General features: G+C 43.1%; 1 protein-coding gene and 1 non-coding gene across 2 annotated transcripts in view; both read right to left on the reverse strand.

The window, feature by feature from the left end:
- LOC141102861 (pyruvate dehydrogenase E1 component subunit beta, mitochondrial-like) overlaps positions 1–21,772 on the reverse strand; it is a 69,949-nt gene that overhangs the window by 27,444 nt on the left and 20,733 nt on the right. The window lies entirely within an intron of this gene.
- Positions 9,320–9,391, reverse strand: TRNAG-UCC (transfer RNA glycine (anticodon UCC)). Its single transcript has one exon. It is a non-coding gene; the product is annotated as a tRNA-Gly (tRNA).

Genomic DNA, 21,772 nt, shown 5'->3' on the forward strand with positions numbered 1-21,772 from the left:
TTAATAATTGTGCACGTCTGAGAAACAATTTTTTTTAAAATTTCATTTAACCACTTACCAACCGGCCCATAGCCGAATGACGGCTGCAGGGTGGTTGGATAACTCTGGGAGGGCGTACTATGACGTCCTCCCAGAATTCCCCTCTCGCGCGCCCCCTGGGGCGCGCACCCGAAGACATCCACGACCGCTGGGTCCAGAGGACCCGGCGCATCACAGATCCCGGTAAATGGCCGCTGGTCGCGGCCGTTTACCATGTGATCGCTCCGTCAAATGACGGAGCGATCACATGTAAACAGACCGGCGTCATCTGATGACGCTGGTTCCTCTCCTCCCCTCCTGTGTATCGATCAGTACACTGTGGAGGAGAGGGGGATGGATGGATGGCTGCAGCGCTGTGGGCTGGATGTGTAGTGCCCACAGCGCTGCACAGTGACATCCAGCCATCCATCCATCCATGCTGAGCCATCCATAATGCTCTGCAATGCTGTGCAATACTCTGCAATGCCCTGCACTACTCTGCAATGCCCCACAATACTCTGCAATACCCCCACAATACTCTGCAATACCCCGCAATACTCTGCAATACCCTCACAATACTCTGCAATACCCCCACAATACTCTGCAATACCCCGCAATACTCTGCAATACCCCCACAATACTCTGCAATACCCCCACAATACTCTGCAATACCCCGCAGTACTCTGCAATACCCCGCAATACTCTGCAATACCCCGCAGTACTCTGCAATACCCTGCAGTACTCTGCAATACCCCACAATACTCTGCAATACCCCGCAGTACTCTGCAATACCCCGCAATACTCTGCAATACCCCGCAGTACACTGCAATACCCCGCAGTACTCTGCAATACTCTGCAATACCCCGCAATACTCTGCAATACCCCCCAGTACTCTGCAATACCCCGCAGTACTCTGCAATACCCCGCAGTACACTGCAATACCCTGCAATACTCTGCAATACCCCGCAGTACTCTGCAATATCCCGCCATACTCAGCCATACCCTGCAATACCCCGCCATACTCAGCCATACCCAGCCATACCCAGCCATACCCTGCCATACCCAGCCATACTGAGCCATACTCAGCCATACCAAGCCATACTCAGCCATACCGAACCATACTCAGCCATACCGAGCCATGCTCTGCCATGCTCAGCCATACTCGGCTATACTCGGCCTCTGTATGTGGCCAGGCTGTGGAAGTCTCACACATGTGGTATCGCCGTACTCAGGAGGAGTAGGAGAATCTATTTTGGGGTGTCATTTTTGGTATGTACATGCTATGTGTTAGAAATATTGTATAAATAGACAAATTTGTGTTAAAAGAAAAAAAATGCGTTTTAACCACTTCCCGCCCGCCGGCTGTCATACAACGTCCTTGACTTTGTGCAGGGATATCTAAATGATGGGTGCAGCTACAGGCATCATTCAGATATCAGCTTTTTCAGCCGGCGATTCCCTACACCATAAGAATGATCATAGCGGCTGTTCCACTGCTTGGTCATTCTTACGGGAGGCGAGAGGGGATGTCCTCCCCTCCCGCCGCCCTCCGGTGCTTCTACCGACTCACCGCTACGATCGAAGCCAGGATCTTTTTTTTTTTTTTATTTCAGGCTTCCCAACCTAGAGGTGAGATGTGGGGTCTTATTGACCCCATATCTCACTGTAAAGAGAACCCGTCATGCCATATTCCTATTACAAGGGATGTTTACATTCCTTGTAATAGGAATAAAAGTGGTCAAAAAAATGTTTTTTGGGAAAAAAGCATCAAACTAAAATAAATAAAGTAAAATGAACAATAAAAAAAAAAAAAAAATGTTTAAAGCTCTCCTTTCCCCGTGTGCTCGCATACGTAAGTCCCGCCCACATATGAAAACGGTGTTCAAACCACACATGTGAGGTATCGCTGCGATCTGTAGAGCGAGAGCAATAATTTTGGCCCTAGACCTCCTCTGTAACTCAAAACATGTAACCAGTAAAAAATGTTAAAGCGTCGCCTATGGGGATTTTTGAGTAGCGAAGTTTGGCGCCATTCCACAAGCGCGTGCAATTTTGAAAGGTGACATGTTGGGTATCTATTTACTCGGCGTAACTTCATCTTTCACATTATGCAAAAACATTGGGCTAACTTTACTGTTTTGTTTTTTTTTAAAGCGCAAAACTGTTTTTTTTTTTTACAAAAAAAAGTGTTAAAAAAATTGCTGCGCAAATACCATGCGAGATAAAAAGTTGCAATGACCACCATTGTATTCTCCAGGGTCTTTGCTAAAATAACATATATAATGTTTTGGGATTCTATGTAATTTTCTAGCTAATAAATGATGATTTTTACATGTAGGAGAGAAATGTCAGAATTGGCCTGGGAGCTCCAGAACGCCTGAAGGTGCTCCCCTGCATGTTGGGCCTCTGTATGTGGCCACGCTGTGTAAAAGACTCACACATGTGGTATCACCGTACTCGGGAGTAATAGCAGAATGTGTTTTGGGGTGTAATTTGTGGTATGCATATGCTGTGTGTGAGAAATAACCTGCTAATATGACAATTTTGTGGAAAAAAAAAAGTAAAAAAAAAAAACTTGATTTTGCAAAGAATTGTGGGAAAAAATGACAACTTCAAAAAACTCACAATGCATCTTTCTAAATACCTTGGAATGTCTTCTTTCCAAAAAGGGGTCATTTGGGGGGTATTTGTACTTTTCTGGCATGTTAGGGTCTCAAGAAATTAGATAGGCCGTCAGTACTTCAGGTGTGATCAATTTTCAGAGATTGGCACCATAGCTTTTGGACTCTATAACTTTCACAAAGACCAAATAATATCCACCGATTTGGGTTATTTTTTACCAAAGATAAGTAGCGGTATAAATTTTGGCCAAAATATATGAAGAAAAATTACTAATTTGCAAAATTTTATAACAGAAATTAAGAAAAATGCATTTTTTTACAGATTTGTCGGTCTTTTTTCTTTTATAGCGCAAAAAAATAAAGAACCCAGCGGTGATTAAATACCATTAAAAGAAAGCTCTATTTGTGTGAAGAAAAGGACAAAAATTTCATATAGGTACAGTGTTGCATGACTGAGTAATTGTGATTCAAAATGTGAGAGCACCGAAAGCTGAAAATTGGTCTGGTTAGGAAGGGGGTTTAAGTGCCCAGTTGTCAAGTGGTTAAATATATTTTTTTACACTTTAAAAAAATAATAATTTTTTTATTCAACTTTATTGATGTATAACAAACAGAAAAAAAAAGTTTTGACCAGAGATGAACCTGTAATCAATAAAGTGTATCTCATAAAATTAGAATATAATCAAAAAAAGTTAATTTATTTCAGGGTCAATTTGGTTGTTTTGCAGGCAGGCTGGTAAGTGTGCTTGGAAATATTTTTTTTTGTGATGTGTGTTGCTCTTCCATGTGTACCTTACTGCAAAGCCTAGTTATAGGTTGGTGTGGTTGCCACTTTTTTGTACAATACAATGTAAATACCTGGAAAGGTTAGACCTACAAATTAATTAGCATTAATGCAACTAACATGAAAAAATATATCTGGTGCTGGCCGGGTGTGCTTTAATACAATAACAATTATAAGACCCCTTTCATACTGGGGCACTTTGCAGGCGCTGCAGCGCTAAAAATAGCGCCTGCAAAGCGCCCTGAAACAGCCGCTGCTGTCTCTCCAATGTGAAAGCCCCGGGGGCTTTCACACTGGAGCGGTGCACTGTCAGGACGCTAAAAAAAGTCCTGCTAGCAGCATCTTTGGAGCGGTGAAGGAGCGCTGCTCCTAAACCGCTCCTGCCCATTGAAATCAATGGGGCAGTGCGGCTATACCGCCGGCATAGCGCTGCTGCAGCGAAGATTTGTGGGCGGTTTTAACCCTTTTTTGGTCACTAGCGGGGGTTAAAACCACCCCGCTAGCGGCCGTATAGCGCAGCTAAAACGATGGTAAATATAGCGCCGCTTTACCGCCGACGCCCCCACCGCCCCAGTGCGAAAGCGGCCAGCTTGCAAGAGATAAATCACAATACGTGCTTGCTGCAAATGCATTATACTTTCTGTTTAATGCTTTGCAATGTATTTTGAGTCCTATGATAATGACACACTGGGGGAAGGCATTCAATGCAATTTTTTATGTCACACAGTATTTGCGCAGCGTTTTTTTAGATGCAATTTTTTTGGAAAAAATACACTTTAACCACTTCAGCCCCGGAAGGATTTACCCCCTTCCTGACCAGAGCACTTTTTACAATTTGGTACTGCGTCGCTTTAACTGCTAATTGCGCGGTCATGCAATGCTGTACCCAAACGAAATTTGCGTCCTTTTCTTCCCACAAATAGAGCTTTCTTTTGATGGTATTTGATCACCTCTGCCGTTTTTATTTTTTGCGCTATAAACGGAAAAAGACAGAAAATTTGGAAAAAAAATGATATTTTCTACTTTTTGTTATAAAAAAAATTCAATAAACTCAATTTTAGTCATACATTTAGGCCAAAATGTATTCGGCCACATGTCTTTGGTAAAAAAAAATGTCAATAAGTGTATATTTATTGGTTTGCGCAAAAGTTATAGCACCTACAAACTAGGGTACATTTTCTGGAATTTACACAGCCTTTAATTTATGACTGCCTATGTCATTTATTGAGGTGCTAAAATGGCAGGGCAGTACAAAACCCCCACAAATGACCCCATTTTGGAAAGTAGACACCCCAAGGAAATTGCTGAGAGGCATGTTGAGCCCATTCAAGTGATTGAATGACAAAAAAAAAAAAAATTACAAAAAGTTGTCACTAAATGATATATTGCTCACACAGGCCATGGGCATATGTGGAATTGCACCCCAAAATATATTCAGCTGCTTCTCCTGAGTATGGGGATACCACATGTGTGGGACTTTTTGGGAGCCTAGCCGCGTACGGGGCCCCGAAAACCAATCACCGCCTTCAGGATTTCTAAGGGTGTAAATGTTTGATTTCACTCTTCACTGCCTATCACAGTTTTGGAGGCCATTGAATGCCCAGGTGGCAGAACCCCCCCCCCCCCCCAAATGACCCCATTTTGGAAAATAGACACCCCAAGCTATTTGCTGAGAGGCATGGTGAGTATTTTGCAGCTCTCATTTGTTTTTGAAAATGAAGGAAGACAAGAAAAAACTTTTTTTCTTTTTTCAATTTTCAAAACTTTGTGACAAAAAGTGAGGTCTGCAAAATACTCACTATACCTCTCATCAAATAGCTTGGAGTATCTACTTTCCAAAATGGGGTCATTTGGGGGGGGGGTTGTGCCACCTGGGCATTCCATGGCCTCCGAAACTGTGATAGGCAGTGAAGAGTGAAATCAAAAATTTACGCCCTTAGAAAGCCTGAAGGCGGTGCTTGGTTTTCGGGGTCCCGTACGCGGCTAGGCTCCCAAAAAGTCTCACACATGTGGTATCCCCATACTCAGGAGAAGCAACAGAATGTATTTTGGGGTGTAATTTCACATATTCCCATGGCATGTTTGAGCAATATATCATTTAGTGACAACTTTGTGCAAAAAAAAAAAAAACAAATTTGTCTCTTTCCCGCAACTTGTGTCACAATATAAAATATTCCATGGACTCGACATGCCTCTCAGCAAATAGCTTGGGGTGTCTACTTTCCAAAATGGGGTCATTTGGGGGGTGTTTTGAACTGTCCTGGCATTTTATGCACAACATTTAGAAGCTTATGTCACACATCACCCACTCTTCTAACCACTTGAAGACAAAGCCCTTTCTGACACTTTTTGTTTACATGAAAAAATTATTTTTTTTTGCAAGAAAATTACTTTGAACCCCCAAACATTATATATATTTTTTTTAAAGAAAATGCCCTACAGATTAAAATGGTGGGTGTTTCATTTTTTTTTTCACACAGTATTTGCGCAGCGATTTTTCAAATGCATTTTTTGGGGAAAAAACACACTTTTTTAAATTTTAATGCACTAAAACACACTATATTGCCCAAATGTTTGATGAAATAAAAAAGATGATCTTAGGCCGAGTACATGGATACCAAACATGACATGCTTTTAAATTGCGCACAAACGTGCAGTGGCAACAAAATAAATACATTTTTAAAAGCCTTTAAAAGCCTTACAGGTTACCACTTTAGATTTACAGAGGAGGGCTACTGCTAAAATTACTGCCCTCGATCTGACCTTTGCGGTGATACCTCACATGTATGGTGCAATTGCTGTTTACATTTGACGCCAGACCGACGCTTGCGTTCACCTTAGCGCGAGAACAGGGGGGGACAGGGGTGCTTTTTTTTTTTCTTTATTATTTTTTTGCTTTTTTATCTTATTTTTAAACTGTTCCTTTCATTTTTTTTTTTTAAATCATTTTTATTGTTATCTCAGGGAATGTAAATATCCCCTATGATAGCAATAGGTAATGACAGGTACTCTTTTTTGAAAAAATTGGGGTCTATTAGACCCTAGATTTCTCCTCTGCCCTCAAAGCATCTGACCACACCAAGATCGGTGTGATAAAATGCTTCCCCAATTTCCCAATGGCGCTGTTTACATCTGGCGAAATCTAAGTCATAAAATGCTCGTAGCTTCCGGTTTCTTAGGCCATAGAGATGTTTGGAGCCACTCTGGTCTCTGATCAGCTCTATGGTCAGCTGGCTAAATCACCGGCTGCATTCTCAGGTTCCCTGTTGAGACAGGAGAGCCAGAGAAAAACACGGAAGACGGTAGGGGAGGGGGGGCATTCCCTCCCACTGCTTGTAAAAGCAGTCTAGAGGCTAATTAGCCGACAGGATGGCTTTTACATGAAAGCCGACCGCTGGCTGAAAAGAATGATACCAAGATGATACCTAAACCTGCAGGCATCATTCTGGTATAACCACTCAAAGTCGTGAATGGCGTACCTGAAGACAAAAAAATGGTTAACAATAAAGCACAGTAAACGGTAAAGTATAAAAAATTGCATACCTGAAAAGCAAACATGATAAAACATAATAACAATAAAACATTGCAGAATAGAATACAGTAAAAAAGAACAGAACGATAGAGAGAGAATAGAGAGAGAACAATAAAACGACAACTATTTTTTTTTATTTTATATTTTTGTTTGTGGTTTTTTTTTTTTTTGTAACTAACTTTTATAACTGTAACCGGTTCCAGGTTCGGGTCTCTCAAAATGCGATGGCATCTTGGGAGACCCTGTGAAAGTGTGCCTAGTCTGTGCAGTGCTGTACCCTACGCTAATACTCAAGTAGTGAATGGTAGCATTCAAAACATTCACCAATGCAAAGACCAGGATTGTCAGGACAGGAGGGACAATAATAGCGGGTGTCACGCCTATATCCGCGCTTGCTGCAGACACATCTTTTTTGGGGGGGTTTGTTGGGTAGGGGTACTCGGGAGGACATAAAAATGCCTCTCATGCAGCCGACTGCATTTGGTTGGGGATGTGAATGGGGGAAGTACGGGTGCTGCAGAAGTGGTGGGTTCCCAATTATTAGGATTGGCAAATGCAGCAGGAAGGGCACTATGGGCACGACGGGCCTGTTTGTCTTCTTCTTGGTGGCAGCGGGACACTACTTGTGCTTGCCACCTCACCAGCTTGAACTGCACTTATGGGACTTGCCACGTCACCAAGTGTTACTGCAGTGCTGGTTTGACTACGACCGGGGTGTACTAGGCCGCTGGTGCTTGCCAGTTCATCAAAACGCTACCAAAAAAAACTGTTAGCGATCGCAGGGATCAGGCCTGGCTCTGCGAACGCTGCAGTTATGTGTTTAGCGTTTTGTAAGTGACAGTGATCGATCGATACTGCACTTGGGTGGGCTGGGCTGGGCCAGGCGGAGGGGCAAAACGCAGGTGCTAGCAGGTATCTGGGCTGATCCCGCTAACACTGCGTTTTTGGAAACCCTAAACTGCTGGGGACGCTAGTATAGATCTGATCAGATCAGATATTGATCCGTTCAGATACTATACCACTAAGGGAGGTGTACGGTGCGTGCGTGGGTGTTAGCTGTACTGGCGCTAACCTGACGCTGCTTGGGGCTAGTGTTTGCCAGTTCACCAAAACGCTACCAAAAAAACTGTTAGCGATCACAGGGATCAGGCCTGACTCTGCGAATGCTGCAGTTATGCGTTTAGTGTTTTGTAAGTGACAGTGATCGATCGATACTGCACTTGGGTGGGCTGGGCTGGGCCGGGCGGAGGGGCAAAACGCAGGTGCTAGCAGGTATCTGGGCTGATCCCGCTAACACTGCGTTTTTGGGAACCCTAAACTGCTGGGGACGCTAGTATAAATCTGATCGGATCAGATATTGATCCGTTCAGATACTATACCACTAAGGGAGGTGTACGCTGCGTGCATGGGTGTTAGCGGTACTGGCGCTAACCTGACGCTGCTTGGGGCTAGTGTTTGCCAGTTCACCAAAACGCTACCAAAAAAACTGTTAGCGATCGCAGGGATCAGGCCTGAGTCTGTGAACGCTGCAGTTATGTGTTTAGTGTTTTGTAAGTGACAGTGATCGATCGATACTGCACTTGAGTGGGCTGGGCAGGCATGTTCTACTGTGTGTGTCTGTGTTTTACACTCACAGTGATGTCTTCTCTCCTCGGCGCCGGAACGGAAAATACCGAGCCGAGGAGAGATGACATAATTTCCTTTGCTGCTGTTTAGCATACAGCAGCAAAGGAAGATTCTCATTGGCTGGGAGCGATCGCGAGGGGGGGGCCACGAAGGGATGGTCTCCCCCTCACCTCTCAACGCTCCCAGTCACAAGCCGACTGCCTCGGGCACCGGGGGGGTCTGATCGGACCCCCGCCCGCGGGAGGCAGATCACGTATGGGTACGTAATTCTGCCTGCCCGTGCCATTCTGCCGACGTATATCGGCGTGAGGTGGTCGGCAAGTGGTTAATGACCAGGCCATTTTTTTGCGATTCGGCACTGCGTTGCTTTAACTGACACTTGTGCGGTCGTGCGACACTGTACCCAAACAAAATTGACATCCTTTTTTTTCCCACAGGAGCTTTCTTTTGGTGGTATTTGACCACCTCTGCCATTTTTATTTTTTGCGCTATAAACAAAAAAAGAGTGGCAATTTTGAAAAAAAAAAAAGCAATATTTTTTACTTTTTGCTATAATAAATATCCCCCAAAAAATATATATATTTATATATAGTACATTGACAGATCCCCGTTCTAGCTTTCTGTGGAGCGATCGCATGGCCCCTATGGTAGGTAGGTTGTAGAGGGAACATTGTATATACAGCTATTATAAGAAGGGGGGGATAACACTTACCAGGTGAGGCAGCCATGTTGTGAGATTGCGTTGGCCGGGAATCGAACCCGGGTCAGCTGCTTGGAAAGCAGCTATGCTTACCACTGCACCACCAACGCGAGATAGCATGTCTTTAGGGTGTGGGAGGAAACCGGAGTACCCGGAGGAAACCCACGCAAACACAGGGAGAACATGCAGACTCCATGCAGACAGTGTATTGGTCAGGATATGATCCAAACACTCCAGTGCTGCAAGGCAGAAGTGCTAACTACTAAGCCTCTGTGCTGCCCGATCTTAAAGCAGAACTCCATCTATAAAGGGAAGTTCCGCTTTTCATCCTCTTGCTCATTCGGCTTTAAATTTCTTAAAGGAACTAGAGATACAGGTCCATGTTGTAGTGTTATGAATCTTTCATATTCTGTCCTGTAGGGACTCTGAATGGTTCTCATTCCATCCACCCTACCCATTGAGCTGTCCATATTTCCCCTTGGGTCCTTCAGCTGTTGTAGGCCTCAGTGGTCACTTCTCCAATATTGGTGATGTTCTTCGTGTGGAATGGGACAAATACATGTCCTCTGGTCTGTATAGTGTCTCTACTCCATGGATAAGCTCTGTCTTATATAAGAGGACATAAGCTAGCCATGGGTGTAACCTGAAATGTAGACAGGCAGGGACAGGACAACCCACTTGAATGTGGAAGCCTGGCTCTTCATAGATGGTAGAGAGTCCATTCCCAGTATGGTGGATTGGGCAACAAGGATGCCCTGATAGTCCATTATCATTGTCTATGATTGTCTCCACCTAATGTGCCCAGGTCTGTTGGCCGGCCTCTGGTGTTTTTATGGGCATCTGAATGGTGACCACTTGAATGGGGCACCAGCGCTACTTCTTTGACGCTCACCTAAAAGGTATTTCGACTTTTGCAGCCATATTGGGATAATACCTACTTTATATCTGTTACATGTTCTCATTCACAGAATAAAACTTAATAATAATTGTAAAGTTTGCTGCTCACCTTTAAAGAGGGAATCACGTGTGAAAAATGACAAAAACATGGCTCCTACAAATCTGATACCAGAACCCCAGCCGAGCATGCAGCCTGGCAGGTCAGGAAAGGGGGGGATGAGCGTGCACCCCCTCCACTCATGAGCCATACCAGGCCACGTGCCCTCAACATGGGGAGTGGACCTTGCAAAGGGGAACCCCCCTCCCCCCTGACAAGGCACCTCTTTATTTTGAGGTCATGTGACTGGTATGGGCGAGGAGAGGAGGGCGCGGTGTATGCTCACCCCCCTCCCCCCCCTTTCCTGGCCTGTCAGGATGTGTGCTTAGGAGGGGGTCTGGATTTTGGGTGGCCATGCTTTTTTTTTTTCCATGGGGTTTCTTAAAGTTATGCTATGTGAATGGGAACAAGTAAAAAATATAAAGTAGGTGTAAAAAACGTGGCTGAAAAATTGGAAACTTTTAGGTGATCTCAGTAGAAGCGTTGGTGCAGAGATCTGTCTTGGTACAGTCATACCTGGTCCCTGGGAGGGCCGATTACCATTTCTCAAGATAGCTGAGATGGCAGATGCCAAAAGGTCATGGATGTTTCTTCGAGCCGCACCTGGTCCCTGGGAGGGCTGATGGGAAGATCCTCTATTTACTGAAGTGGCAGCTGTCACCGGTGTGGGGACCTGTGTCGGTACAGCTGTACCTGGTCTTTGGGAGGGCTGATGGGAAGACCATCTGTTTAATGGATAGGCAGGCGCCACCAGTGTGGGGACCTGTGTTGGTACAGCCGTGCCTGGTCCCTGGGAGGGTTCCTTAGACTTTTTGTTGGTAAAGATAGCTGGTGGTATTGCTCTCTTGAAGAAAGGAGCTGATGAGAATCTTTCAAGAGAGTGATGACGTAGTGGACTCCGGTGATGATGGCTTGATTTGAAGGTCTTCTTCCTCATGTTCACTAGCAAATCATCTTCTGATCCCTCCTCCTCATCTCCTAGTTTAAAATTTCTTCCAATGTTTTGGCCATCTTCATTCCCAAAAAAGCTGCACCCCTCCTATTTAGGTGCAATCCATCAATGCTATAAAGATGGTAACCGACTGAAAAGTCAGCCCAGTTCGCCATGAAGCCAAACCCCTCCTCCCAGCAATAGTTCCTCAGCCACATGTTAAGCTCCCTAAGCTCCTGCTGCCTCTCTGGTGTGGCTCCAGGTACAGGCAGTATTTCTGAAAATACTGCCTTGGAGGTCCTTTTCTTCAATATAGTCCCTAAGTCCCTGAAATCATTTTTTAGGGCGCCCCATCTTCCTCTAACTTTGTCGTTAGTTCCAATATGTATCATGACAGCTGGGTTCTCTCCAGCCCCATCCAACAATCTGTCCATGCAATCTACAATGTTCCGAACCCGAGCGTCCGGTAAACAACATACTGTTCGGCGATACCGGTCTTTGTGACAGATCGCCCTCTGTATCCTTCCAATAACTGAGTCCCCTACCACCAGTATCTTCCTGTTTTTTGCATCTTCAACGTCACATTCTGGGTTAGTCTCAGCGTGAGAATCACATTCTGGTGGGTTCTCAATGTGAGCTTCACATTCTGGTGGCGCATCAACCTGAATTTCTTCCAGCTTTTTGGTCATCTTCTCTCCCAATAGAGTGGCACCCTGCTCATTTAAGTGCAGTCCGTCCCTGCTATAGAGCCGGTAATTTGCCGAAAAGTCAGTCCAGTTCTCCATGAACCCAAACCCCTCCTCCCTGCACCAGTTCCTCAGCCATTTGTTAAGTACCATAAGCTCCTGCTGCCTCTCTGGTGTGGCTCGAGGTACAGGCAGTATTTCTGAAAATATTGCCTTGGGGGACCTTTTCTTCAATATAGCCCCTAAGTCCTTGAAATCATTTTGTAGGGCGCTCCATCTTTCTCGAACTTTGTCATTGGTACCGATATATACCATGACAGCTGGGTCCACTCCAGCCCCATCCAACAATCTGTCCATGCAATCTACAATGTTCCGAACCCGAGCGCCCGGTAAACAACATACTGTTCGGCGATACCGGTCTTTGGGACAGATCGCCCTCTGTATCCTTCCAATAACTGAATCCCCTACCACTAATATCTGCCTATCTTTTCTTGTAACCTTGCCCCCATCTTCACTGGAGACATTCCCCTGGAATTTTGGTGGAGTATCAACATGAACGTTGCACGCTGGTGGATTCTCCATGTGGAAGTCGCACTCTGGTGGAGTGGTCATGTCACGGTCGCACTCTGGTGGAGTGGCCATGTCACCGTCGCACTCTGGTGGAGTGGCCATGTCACGGTCGCACTCTAGTGGAGTGGCCATGTCACGGTCGCACTCTGGTGGAGTGGCCATGTCGAGGTCGCACTCTGGTGGAGTGGCCATGTCGAGGTAGCACTCTGGTGCAGTGGCCATGTCGAGGTCGCACTCTGGTGGAGTGGCCATGTCGAGATCGCACTCTGGTGGAGTGGCCATGTCACGGTCACACTCTGGTGGAGTGACCATGTCACGGTCGCACTCTGGTGGAGTGGCCATGTCACGGTCGCACTCTGGTGGAGTGGCCATGTCTAGGTTGCACTCTGGTGGAGTGGCCATGTCACGGTCGCACTCTGGTGGAGTGGCCATGTCACGGTCGCACTCTGGTGGAGTGGCCATGTCACGGTCGCACTCTGGTGGAGTGGCCATGTCACGGTCGCACTCTGGTGGAGTGGCCATGTCTAGGTTGCACTCTGGTGGAGTGGCCATGTCTAGGTTGCACTCTGATGGAGTGGCCATGTCACGGTCGCACTCTGGTGGAGTGGCCATGTCACGGTCGCACTCTGGTGGAGTGGCCATGTCACGGTCGCACTCTGGTGGAGTGGCCATGTCTAGGTTGCACTCTGGTGGAGTGGCCATGTCACGGTCACACTCTGGTGGAGTGACCATGTCACGGTCGCACTCTGGTGGAGTGGCCATGTCACGGTCGCACTCTGGTGGAGTGGCCATGTCTAGGTTGCACTCTGGTGGAGTGGCCATGTCACGGTCGCACTCTGGTGGAGTGGCCATGTCACGGTCGCACTCTGGTGGAGTGGCCATGTCACGGTCACACTCTGGTGGAGTGGCCATGTCTAGGTTGCACTCTGATGGAGTGGCCATGTCACGGTCGCACTCTGGTGGAGTGGCCATGTCACGGTCGCACTCTGGTGGAGTGGCCATGTCACGGTCGCACTCTGGTGGAGTGGCCATGTCACGGTCGCACTCTGGTGGAGTGGCCATGTCTAGGTTGCACTCTGGTGGAGTGGCCATGTCACGGTCGCACTCTGGTGGAGTGGCCATGTCACGGTCGCACTCTGGTGGAGTGGCCATGTCACGGTCGCACTCTGGTGGAGTGGCCATGTCACGGTCGCACTCTGGTGGAGTGGCCATGTCTAGGTTGCACTCTGGTGGAGTGGCCATGTCACGGTCGCACTCTGGTGGAGTCTCAATTTGAATGTCACTTTTTGGCGGTGTCCCAATCTGATGATCGACAGGCCTGCCGTGTGAGCCTTGTCTGCAGTAAATACTGCAAACATCTTAAAAAAAAAAAAAGAGAGGAATTTAGATTTAGCACTTTCAACTACATTTCATATATTTTTCTTTGTACAACATCAAATTATATGACATGTGACGTGTTTGGTACCTATTTACTCAGCGCAACATCATCTTTCACATTATACAAAACAATTGGGCTAACTTTACTGTTTGTTTTTTTTTTTTTAATTCATGAAAGTGTCCCTTTTCCCAAAAAATTGCGTTTAAAACACCGCTACACAAATACCGTGTGATGTAAAATATTGCAACAATCGCCATTTTATTCTCTAGATTCTCTGCTAAAAAATATATATAATGTTTGGGGGCTCTAAGTAATTTTCTAGCAAAAAATACAGATTTTATCTTGAAAAAAAGAAAACTAACTAAATGGGACTTTATATGAGGACATTTACAAAAATGTACCTCCATCCCCAAAATGCATACAAAAAACAGAGAGGTGGGGGGGGTTTTGGGACTTTAAATGAGACATGCAGCTGGAAAGGTGACACAACATGGTAATGATATGAATATCTGATAATTGCACCATAAATGCGACCGCATCGTATTGCATAGTAATGAATGCATAAACAGTAAATTATAATAAATCAAGGAAACTTTATTTCATAGTAAGGTATATATTATTGAAACATCATAAAACAACATAATGGCATAGCAGCCCATTATGGTCATCATGGTACCATAGTAAGAATTCATCAGACTAATATTTGCATATGACTGCATCATAGTATTAATAATGTCTGATGAATGGACCACATTTGTGACCAAATAGCTTGCATGTATACAGAGTAAGAGAGTATGACATATGAATAAATATTCCATAAATATGAACCAAAATAACAAGGTGACCCATCAACATAGCAGCACGATGTAGAACGCAATGGTGAGATAAAAACAATTCAATTTTGAAGTTGTGTGTCTTCACAGTAATATAATAGCATAGCAGTTGGTGGAATCCAAACGGCATAATCTGGTAGAAATGTAGAGGGGCTGTTAATGTGAATAGCATCTAAGAGCTCTACGCGTTTCATGGATCTTTCCAATCTTCAGGAGCAGATGCAGTGTAAATGTCTATAAAAGATATTTAAGGAAATTCTCAGGGGCTGATCACAGGGCAGGTAGAGAAAATTGTTGTAATATGATCTTAAAGTAGCAATGATGGTTAGAAACCATAAAAGGTTACTTACAAGGAACCTAAGTAGATGGGTGGAGGGCACCGAGGGTGTGAGCCTGTCAGGGATAAAAGTCAAACAACCCCGGGAGCTGAGGCGGTACCTAAAGGGCAACTTTGTGAGGAATTGTTGAAAGTGAAAATCACATCTTCATGTTCTAAAAGGATGAGAATACTAAAAGTGACTATAGAGTGAAATAAATCTGAAGTAGAATAATTAGCATTGAGAAAGTGTGTGTGAATACCAGACTAAACCAAAGGGTATAGCGGTTGCAGTATTGAGAGAAAACAGAGGAAACAGTGAAAATTGTACAAATAAGTGATAATGTAATGACCGAACAGGGGGAATATAGTGAGGAGGAATAGAGTTGCATGTATATGCCTGTGCCATAGGAAAGAGTGTAACAACATTAGTGGAGGCCAAAAGAAGCCATAGTATTACCTGAGATTCCCAGAACACCAAAATGCCAGCTGAGTGGCCACCAGTAGGAAGTGTTTAGCGGGGAATGTGTATCCATTTAGGGGGAATATATATAGGTTAGAGTGCCGCCAATAGGTAACCGCCAACGCCACGTGGGCGGCTAAAATAAAGAAGGGTGACAGCTGTCGGAGCCGAACCAAGCCAGCCCGCAGCCGGCGCTTCTTATAGACGCTTGGATGGACGGCACACAGTGTCGACGTGATGGCGTCATCACGACGTCACACGCACGAAACTGGGAACGTGGCGTCGATGCGTGATGGGAAGTCCGCCCCAACCCCCACGTGACAAGGGAGGGGGAGGGCTCCCAGCACGCATCGCAGCTCCCGGGATTGCGAACCCCGGCAAGGAGACCCACCCAAAGGCCGACCACACCCCCCACACAGGGTATTGTCCGCAAGGAGGTATAAACGAGTCAAGGTTTAAAATGGTAATATAGGTACTAAATAAATACCTGTCTCTGGGAAGAAGCCTCAAAAAGGAAGAGAATTGTAGCCAAAAGTTTTAAATCATACAGGTACTAATGATGGAAGATGCCAAAATAATAGAAGTTATGATAAAACCTACGATCCTATCCACAGTAAAATTAAAAACCTTACTCAAAAAGTATAAGCCTAAATAGCACTTACATTGAATGCCACCAGTAAAAGTAATAAATATAAAAGGTAGCATGCATGTCTCCATCCCTGATATTTTGAAAAAAAGAAAACTAACTAAATGGGACTTTATATGAGGACATTTACAAAAATGTACCTCCATCCCTAAAAAAGGAATACAAAAAACAGAGAGGTGGGGGGGTTTTGGGACTTTAAATGAGACATGCAGCTGGAAAGGTGACACAACATGGTAATGATATGAATATCTGATAATTGCACCATAAATGCGACCGCATCGTATTGCATAGTAATGAATGCATAAACAGTAAATTATAATAAATCAAGGAAACTTTATTTCATAGTAAGGTATATATTATTGAAACATCATAAAACAACATAATGGCATAGCAGCCCATTATGGTCATCATGGTACCATTGTAAGAATTCATCAGACTAATATTTGCATATGACTGCATCATAGTATTAATAATGTCTGATGAATGGACCACATTTGTGACCAAATAGCTTGCATGTATACAGAGTAAGAGAGTATGACATATGAATAAATATTCCATAAATATGAACCAAAATAACAAGGTGACCCATCAACATAGCAGCACGATGTGGAACGCAATGGTGAGATAAAAACAATTGAATTGAATTGAATTGTTTTTATCTCACCATTGCGTTCCACATCGTGCTGCTATGTTGATGGGTCATCTTGTTATTTTGGTTCATATTTATGGAATATTTATTCATATGTCATACTCTCTTACTTTGTATACATGCAAGCTATTTGGTCACAAATGTGGTCCATTCATCAGACATTATTAATACTATGATGCAGTCATATGCAAATATTAGTCTGATTAATTCTTACTATGGTACCATGATGACCATAATGGGCTGCTATGCCATTATGTTGTTTTATGATGTTTCAATAATATATACCTTACTATGAAATAAAGTTTCCTTGATTTATTATAATTTACTGTTTATGCATTCATTACTATGCAATACGATGCGGTCGCACTTATGGTGCAATTATCAGATATTCATATCATTACCATGTTGTGTCACCTTTCCAGCTGCATGTCTCATTTAAAGTCCCAAAACCCCCCCACCTCTCTGTTTTTTGTATGCATTTTGGGGATGGAGGTACATTTTTGTAAATGTCCTCATATAAAGTCCCATTTAGTTAGTTTTCTTTTTTTCAAAATATCAGGGATGGAGACATGCATGCTACCTTTTATATTTATTACTTTTACTGGTGGCATTCAATGTAAGTGCTATTTAGGCTTATACTTTTTGAGTAAGGTTTTTAATTTTACTGTGGATAGGATCGTAGGTTTTATCATAACTTCTATTATTTTGGCATCTTCCATCATTTGTACCTGTATGATTTAAAACTTTTGGCTACAATTCTCTTCCTTTTTGAAGCTTCTTCCCAGAGACAGGTATTTATTTAGTACCTATATTACCATTTTAAACCTTGACTCGTTTATACCTCCTTGCGGACAATACCCTGTGTGGGGGGTGTGGTCGGCCTTTGGGTGGGTCTCCTTGCCGGGGTTCGCAATCCCGGGAGCTGCGATGCGTGCTGGGAGCCCTCCCCCTCCCTTGTCACGTGGGGGTTGGGGCGGACTTCCCATCACGCATCGACGCCACGTTCCCAGTTTCGTGCATGTGACATCGTGATGACGCCATCACGTCGACACTGTGTGCCATCCATCCAAGCGTCTATAAGAAGCGCCGGCTGCGGGCTGGCTTGGTTCGGCTCCGACAGCTGTCACCCTTCTTTATTTTAGCCGCCCAAGTGGCGTTGGCGGTTACCTATTGGCGGCACTCTAACCTATATATATTCCCCCTAAATGGATACACATTCCCCGCTAAACACTTCCTACCGGTGGCCACTCAGCTGGCATTTTGGTGTTCTGGGAATCTCAGGTAATACTATGGCTTCTTTTGGCCTCCACTAATGTTGTTACACTCTTTCCTATGGCACAGGCATATACATGCAACTCTATTCCTCCTCACTATATTCTCCCTGTTCGGTCATTACATTATCACTTATTTGTACAATTTTCACTGTTTCCTCTGTTTTCTCTCAATACTGCAACCGCTATACCCTTTGGTTTAGTCTGGTATTCACACACACTTTCTCAATGCTAATTATTCTACTTCAGATTTATTTCACTCTATAGTCACTTTTAGTATTCTCATCCTTTTAGAACATGAAGATGTGATTTTCACTTTCAACAATTCCTCACAAAGTCGCCCTTTAGGTACCGCCTCAGCTCCCGGGGTTGTTTGACTTTTATCCCTGACAGGCTCACACCCTCGGTGCCCTCCACCCATCTACTTAGGTTCCTTGTAAGTAACCTTTTATGGTTTCTAACCATCATTGCTACTTTAAGATCATATTACAACAATTTTCTCTACCTGCCCTGTGATCAGCCCTTGAGAATTTCCTTAAATATCTTTTATAGACATTTACACTGCATCTGCTCCTGAAGATTGGAAAGATCCATGAAACGCGTAGAGCTCTTAGATGCTATTCACATTAACAGCCCCTCTACATTTCTACCAGATTATGCCGTTTGGATTCCACCAACTGCTATGCTATTATATTACTGTGAAGACACACAACTTCAAAATTGAATTGTTTTTATCTCACCATTGCGTTCCACATCGTGCTGCTATGTTGATGGGTCACCTTGTTATTTTGGTTCATATTTATGGAATATTTATTCATATGTCATACTCTCTTACTCTGTATACATGCAAGCTATTTGGTCACAAATGTGGTCCATTCATCAGACATTATTAATACTATGATGCAGTCATATGCAAATATTAGTCTGATGAATTCTTACAATGGTACCATGATGACCATAATGGGCTGCTATGCCATTATGTTGTTTTATGATGTTTCAATAATATATACCTTACTATGAAATAAAGTTTCCTTGATTTATTATAATTTACTGTTTATGCATTCATTACTATGCAATACGATGCGGTCGCATTTATGGTGCAATTATCAGATATTCATATCATTACCATGTTGTGTCACCTTTCCAGCTGCATGTCTCATTTAAAGTCCCAAAACCCCCCCCACCTCTCTGTTTTTTGTGTACAGATTTTATCTTGTAAACACCAAATGTCAAAAATAGGCTTAGTCATGAAAGGGTTAAGGTTAAGTATAAAAAGGGAGAAAAAAATGCACTGGACTGCATCAAAAACACATCAAAAACATGCATGCAGAAAAGCACCTGGAACTCATCCGGACTGCGTTTCTCTGGTGTGAACCGGCCCCTAATGTACACGGGATGTTTGAAAACCTTGACAGATAGTAACCGACATTTAAAAAATGTCCCTTTTGCCGCACAAACACCTGTAAACGAATCGCAGCTAAACACAAGTTACCGCAATTACAAGCTGTTACAGGCATTTGGCATTTCAAATAGCTCTGAACATCGCATTTTTTTTTGCTTTCCAAAATATGCTTGAAAACTCAACTGCTTAGAAAGGACTATAAATGCCCCCCCCCCCCCCCCCCTCGTGTACATGTACTGATAAGATAACAGAGCAGAGTTCAGGGGCAGCTGAAAAAAATGCCCAACTGATCCTAAACGTCCGTTTACCAGCAGCAGTGTACATGAAGACAGTCGTTTTTTTTTTTTTTTAATTTGTCAGTTAGAAGCAATCCCAGGTCATGTGACAGATAGAACTCTTCTGTATAGCTACTGTAATAAAACCAAATATAGAATACTGGGATAATTATTAATTAGCAGAATGATGATGGGAAGAATTACTTTGATTTTGCATTTATAATTAAAACTGGTGATGGGACACAAGTGTTTGTCAGTTACATCAGGCAGCCAATGAGATCTAGGCATTCCTCCCACACACCTGATTCATGTCTCCTGCTGCCCAACTGCCAGTTGAAGGAGTGAGATGAGATTATATTTGAATAATAAAAATGTATCCAGTATAGAATTCTCTCCAGTTTATTACATTATAATTGAATGAAATCCTATATACCTTCTGTGTGTCTCTGTCTGGGTTTTAGGTGAATGCACACAGTGTTTAAAACTGCCCTGAACCCCCGCCTGATAGCCTTACACACCCCCCTACGAGGGGCTTTGGGCTGTGCGGGGGGCTGGTTTTCCGCTGCAACCATTTTCGATTGCATAATTGGGTCTCCTTTGATGATAAACAGAAGATCCGCTGACTTTATCGCACTTCTCTCGCTATGAAAACGCGCTATTATAAAATAATAAGCAACGTGTCTCAGAGCAACAGAACTCACGTCCTTTCCACACAAGAGAAATTCTGTGAGTGAGCCCAGCTCCTGCCAGAGCTCCTTATATCAGGACTCTCCCACTGTGACATCATCAAGTGGGATGACCATATATGGGCATGTCACATGACCTTTTTTTTTTTTTTTTTTCTAACTGACAAAGAATTCAAATTTGTAAACATGTTAACCCTTTGCTGCCCAGGACAATTTTGACATTTCTCACACACTTGTTAAAATGAACATGTTTTTTTAGCTAGAAAAATGGCTTATAATAGCCAAACATGATATATTTTCTGAAAGCAGTGACCCTGGAGAATTAAATGGTGGTTGTTGCCATATTTTATGTCACACGATATTCACGCAGCTGTTTATTAAATGCAAATTTTCAGGGAAAAAATACACTTGAATGCATTTTAGTGCACACAAACACTGTGTAATACCTATTTTATTTTTATAAAATATAAAACATGAGGTTAAGATGAATAGATGCCCAAAAAGTCAAGATCTAATAATTTTTTTATTTTTTCCAACTGACAAAAAAATTCAAATATGAATATGGTCATATCACATGACTTTTTTTTTTTCTAACTGACAAAAAAAAATTCTAATTTGTAAACATGTTAACCCTTCACTGCCAGGGACAATTTTGACATTTCTCACACACTTGTTAAATCAATCATGTTTTTTAGCAAGAAAACAGCTTATAGTACCCAAACATGATATATTTTCTGAAAATAGAGATTTGGAAATTTAAATGGTGGTTGTTGCCATATTTTATATCACACAATATTCGCGCAGCTGTTTATTAAATGCAAATTTTCAGGGAAAAATACACTTAAATGCATTTTAGTGCAAACAAACACCATATAATACCTATTTTTTTTTATAAAATATAAAAAATTAGGTTACGATGAGCAACTAGATACCCAATAAATCAAGATTTAATAATTGTGCACGTCTGAGAAACAATTTATTTTTATTTTATTTCATTTAAATATATTTTTTTACACTTTAAAAAAATAATATTTTTTTATTCAACTTTATTGATATATTACAAAAAGAAAAAAAAAGTTTTGACCAGAGATAAACCTGTAATCAATAAAGTGTATCTCATAAAATTAGAATATAATCAAAAAGTTAATTTATTTTCAAAACTCAACTGCTTAGAAAGGACTATAAATGCCCCCCCCCCCCCCCCCTCGTGTACATGTACTGATAAGATAACAGAGCAGAGTTCAGGGGCAGCTGAAAAAAACGCCCAACTGATCCTAAATGTCCGTTTACCAGCAGCAGTGTACATGAAGATAGTCGTTTTTTTTTTTTTTTTTATTTGAAATTTGTCAGTTAGAAGCAATCCCAGGTTATGTGACAGATAGAACTCTTCT

Source organism: Aquarana catesbeiana, linkage group LG07 (genome assembly GCF_042186555.1).
Source record: "Aquarana catesbeiana isolate 2022-GZ linkage group LG07, ASM4218655v1, whole genome shotgun sequence".
Taxonomy (NCBI): Eukaryota; Metazoa; Chordata; class Amphibia; order Anura; family Ranidae; genus Aquarana; species Aquarana catesbeiana.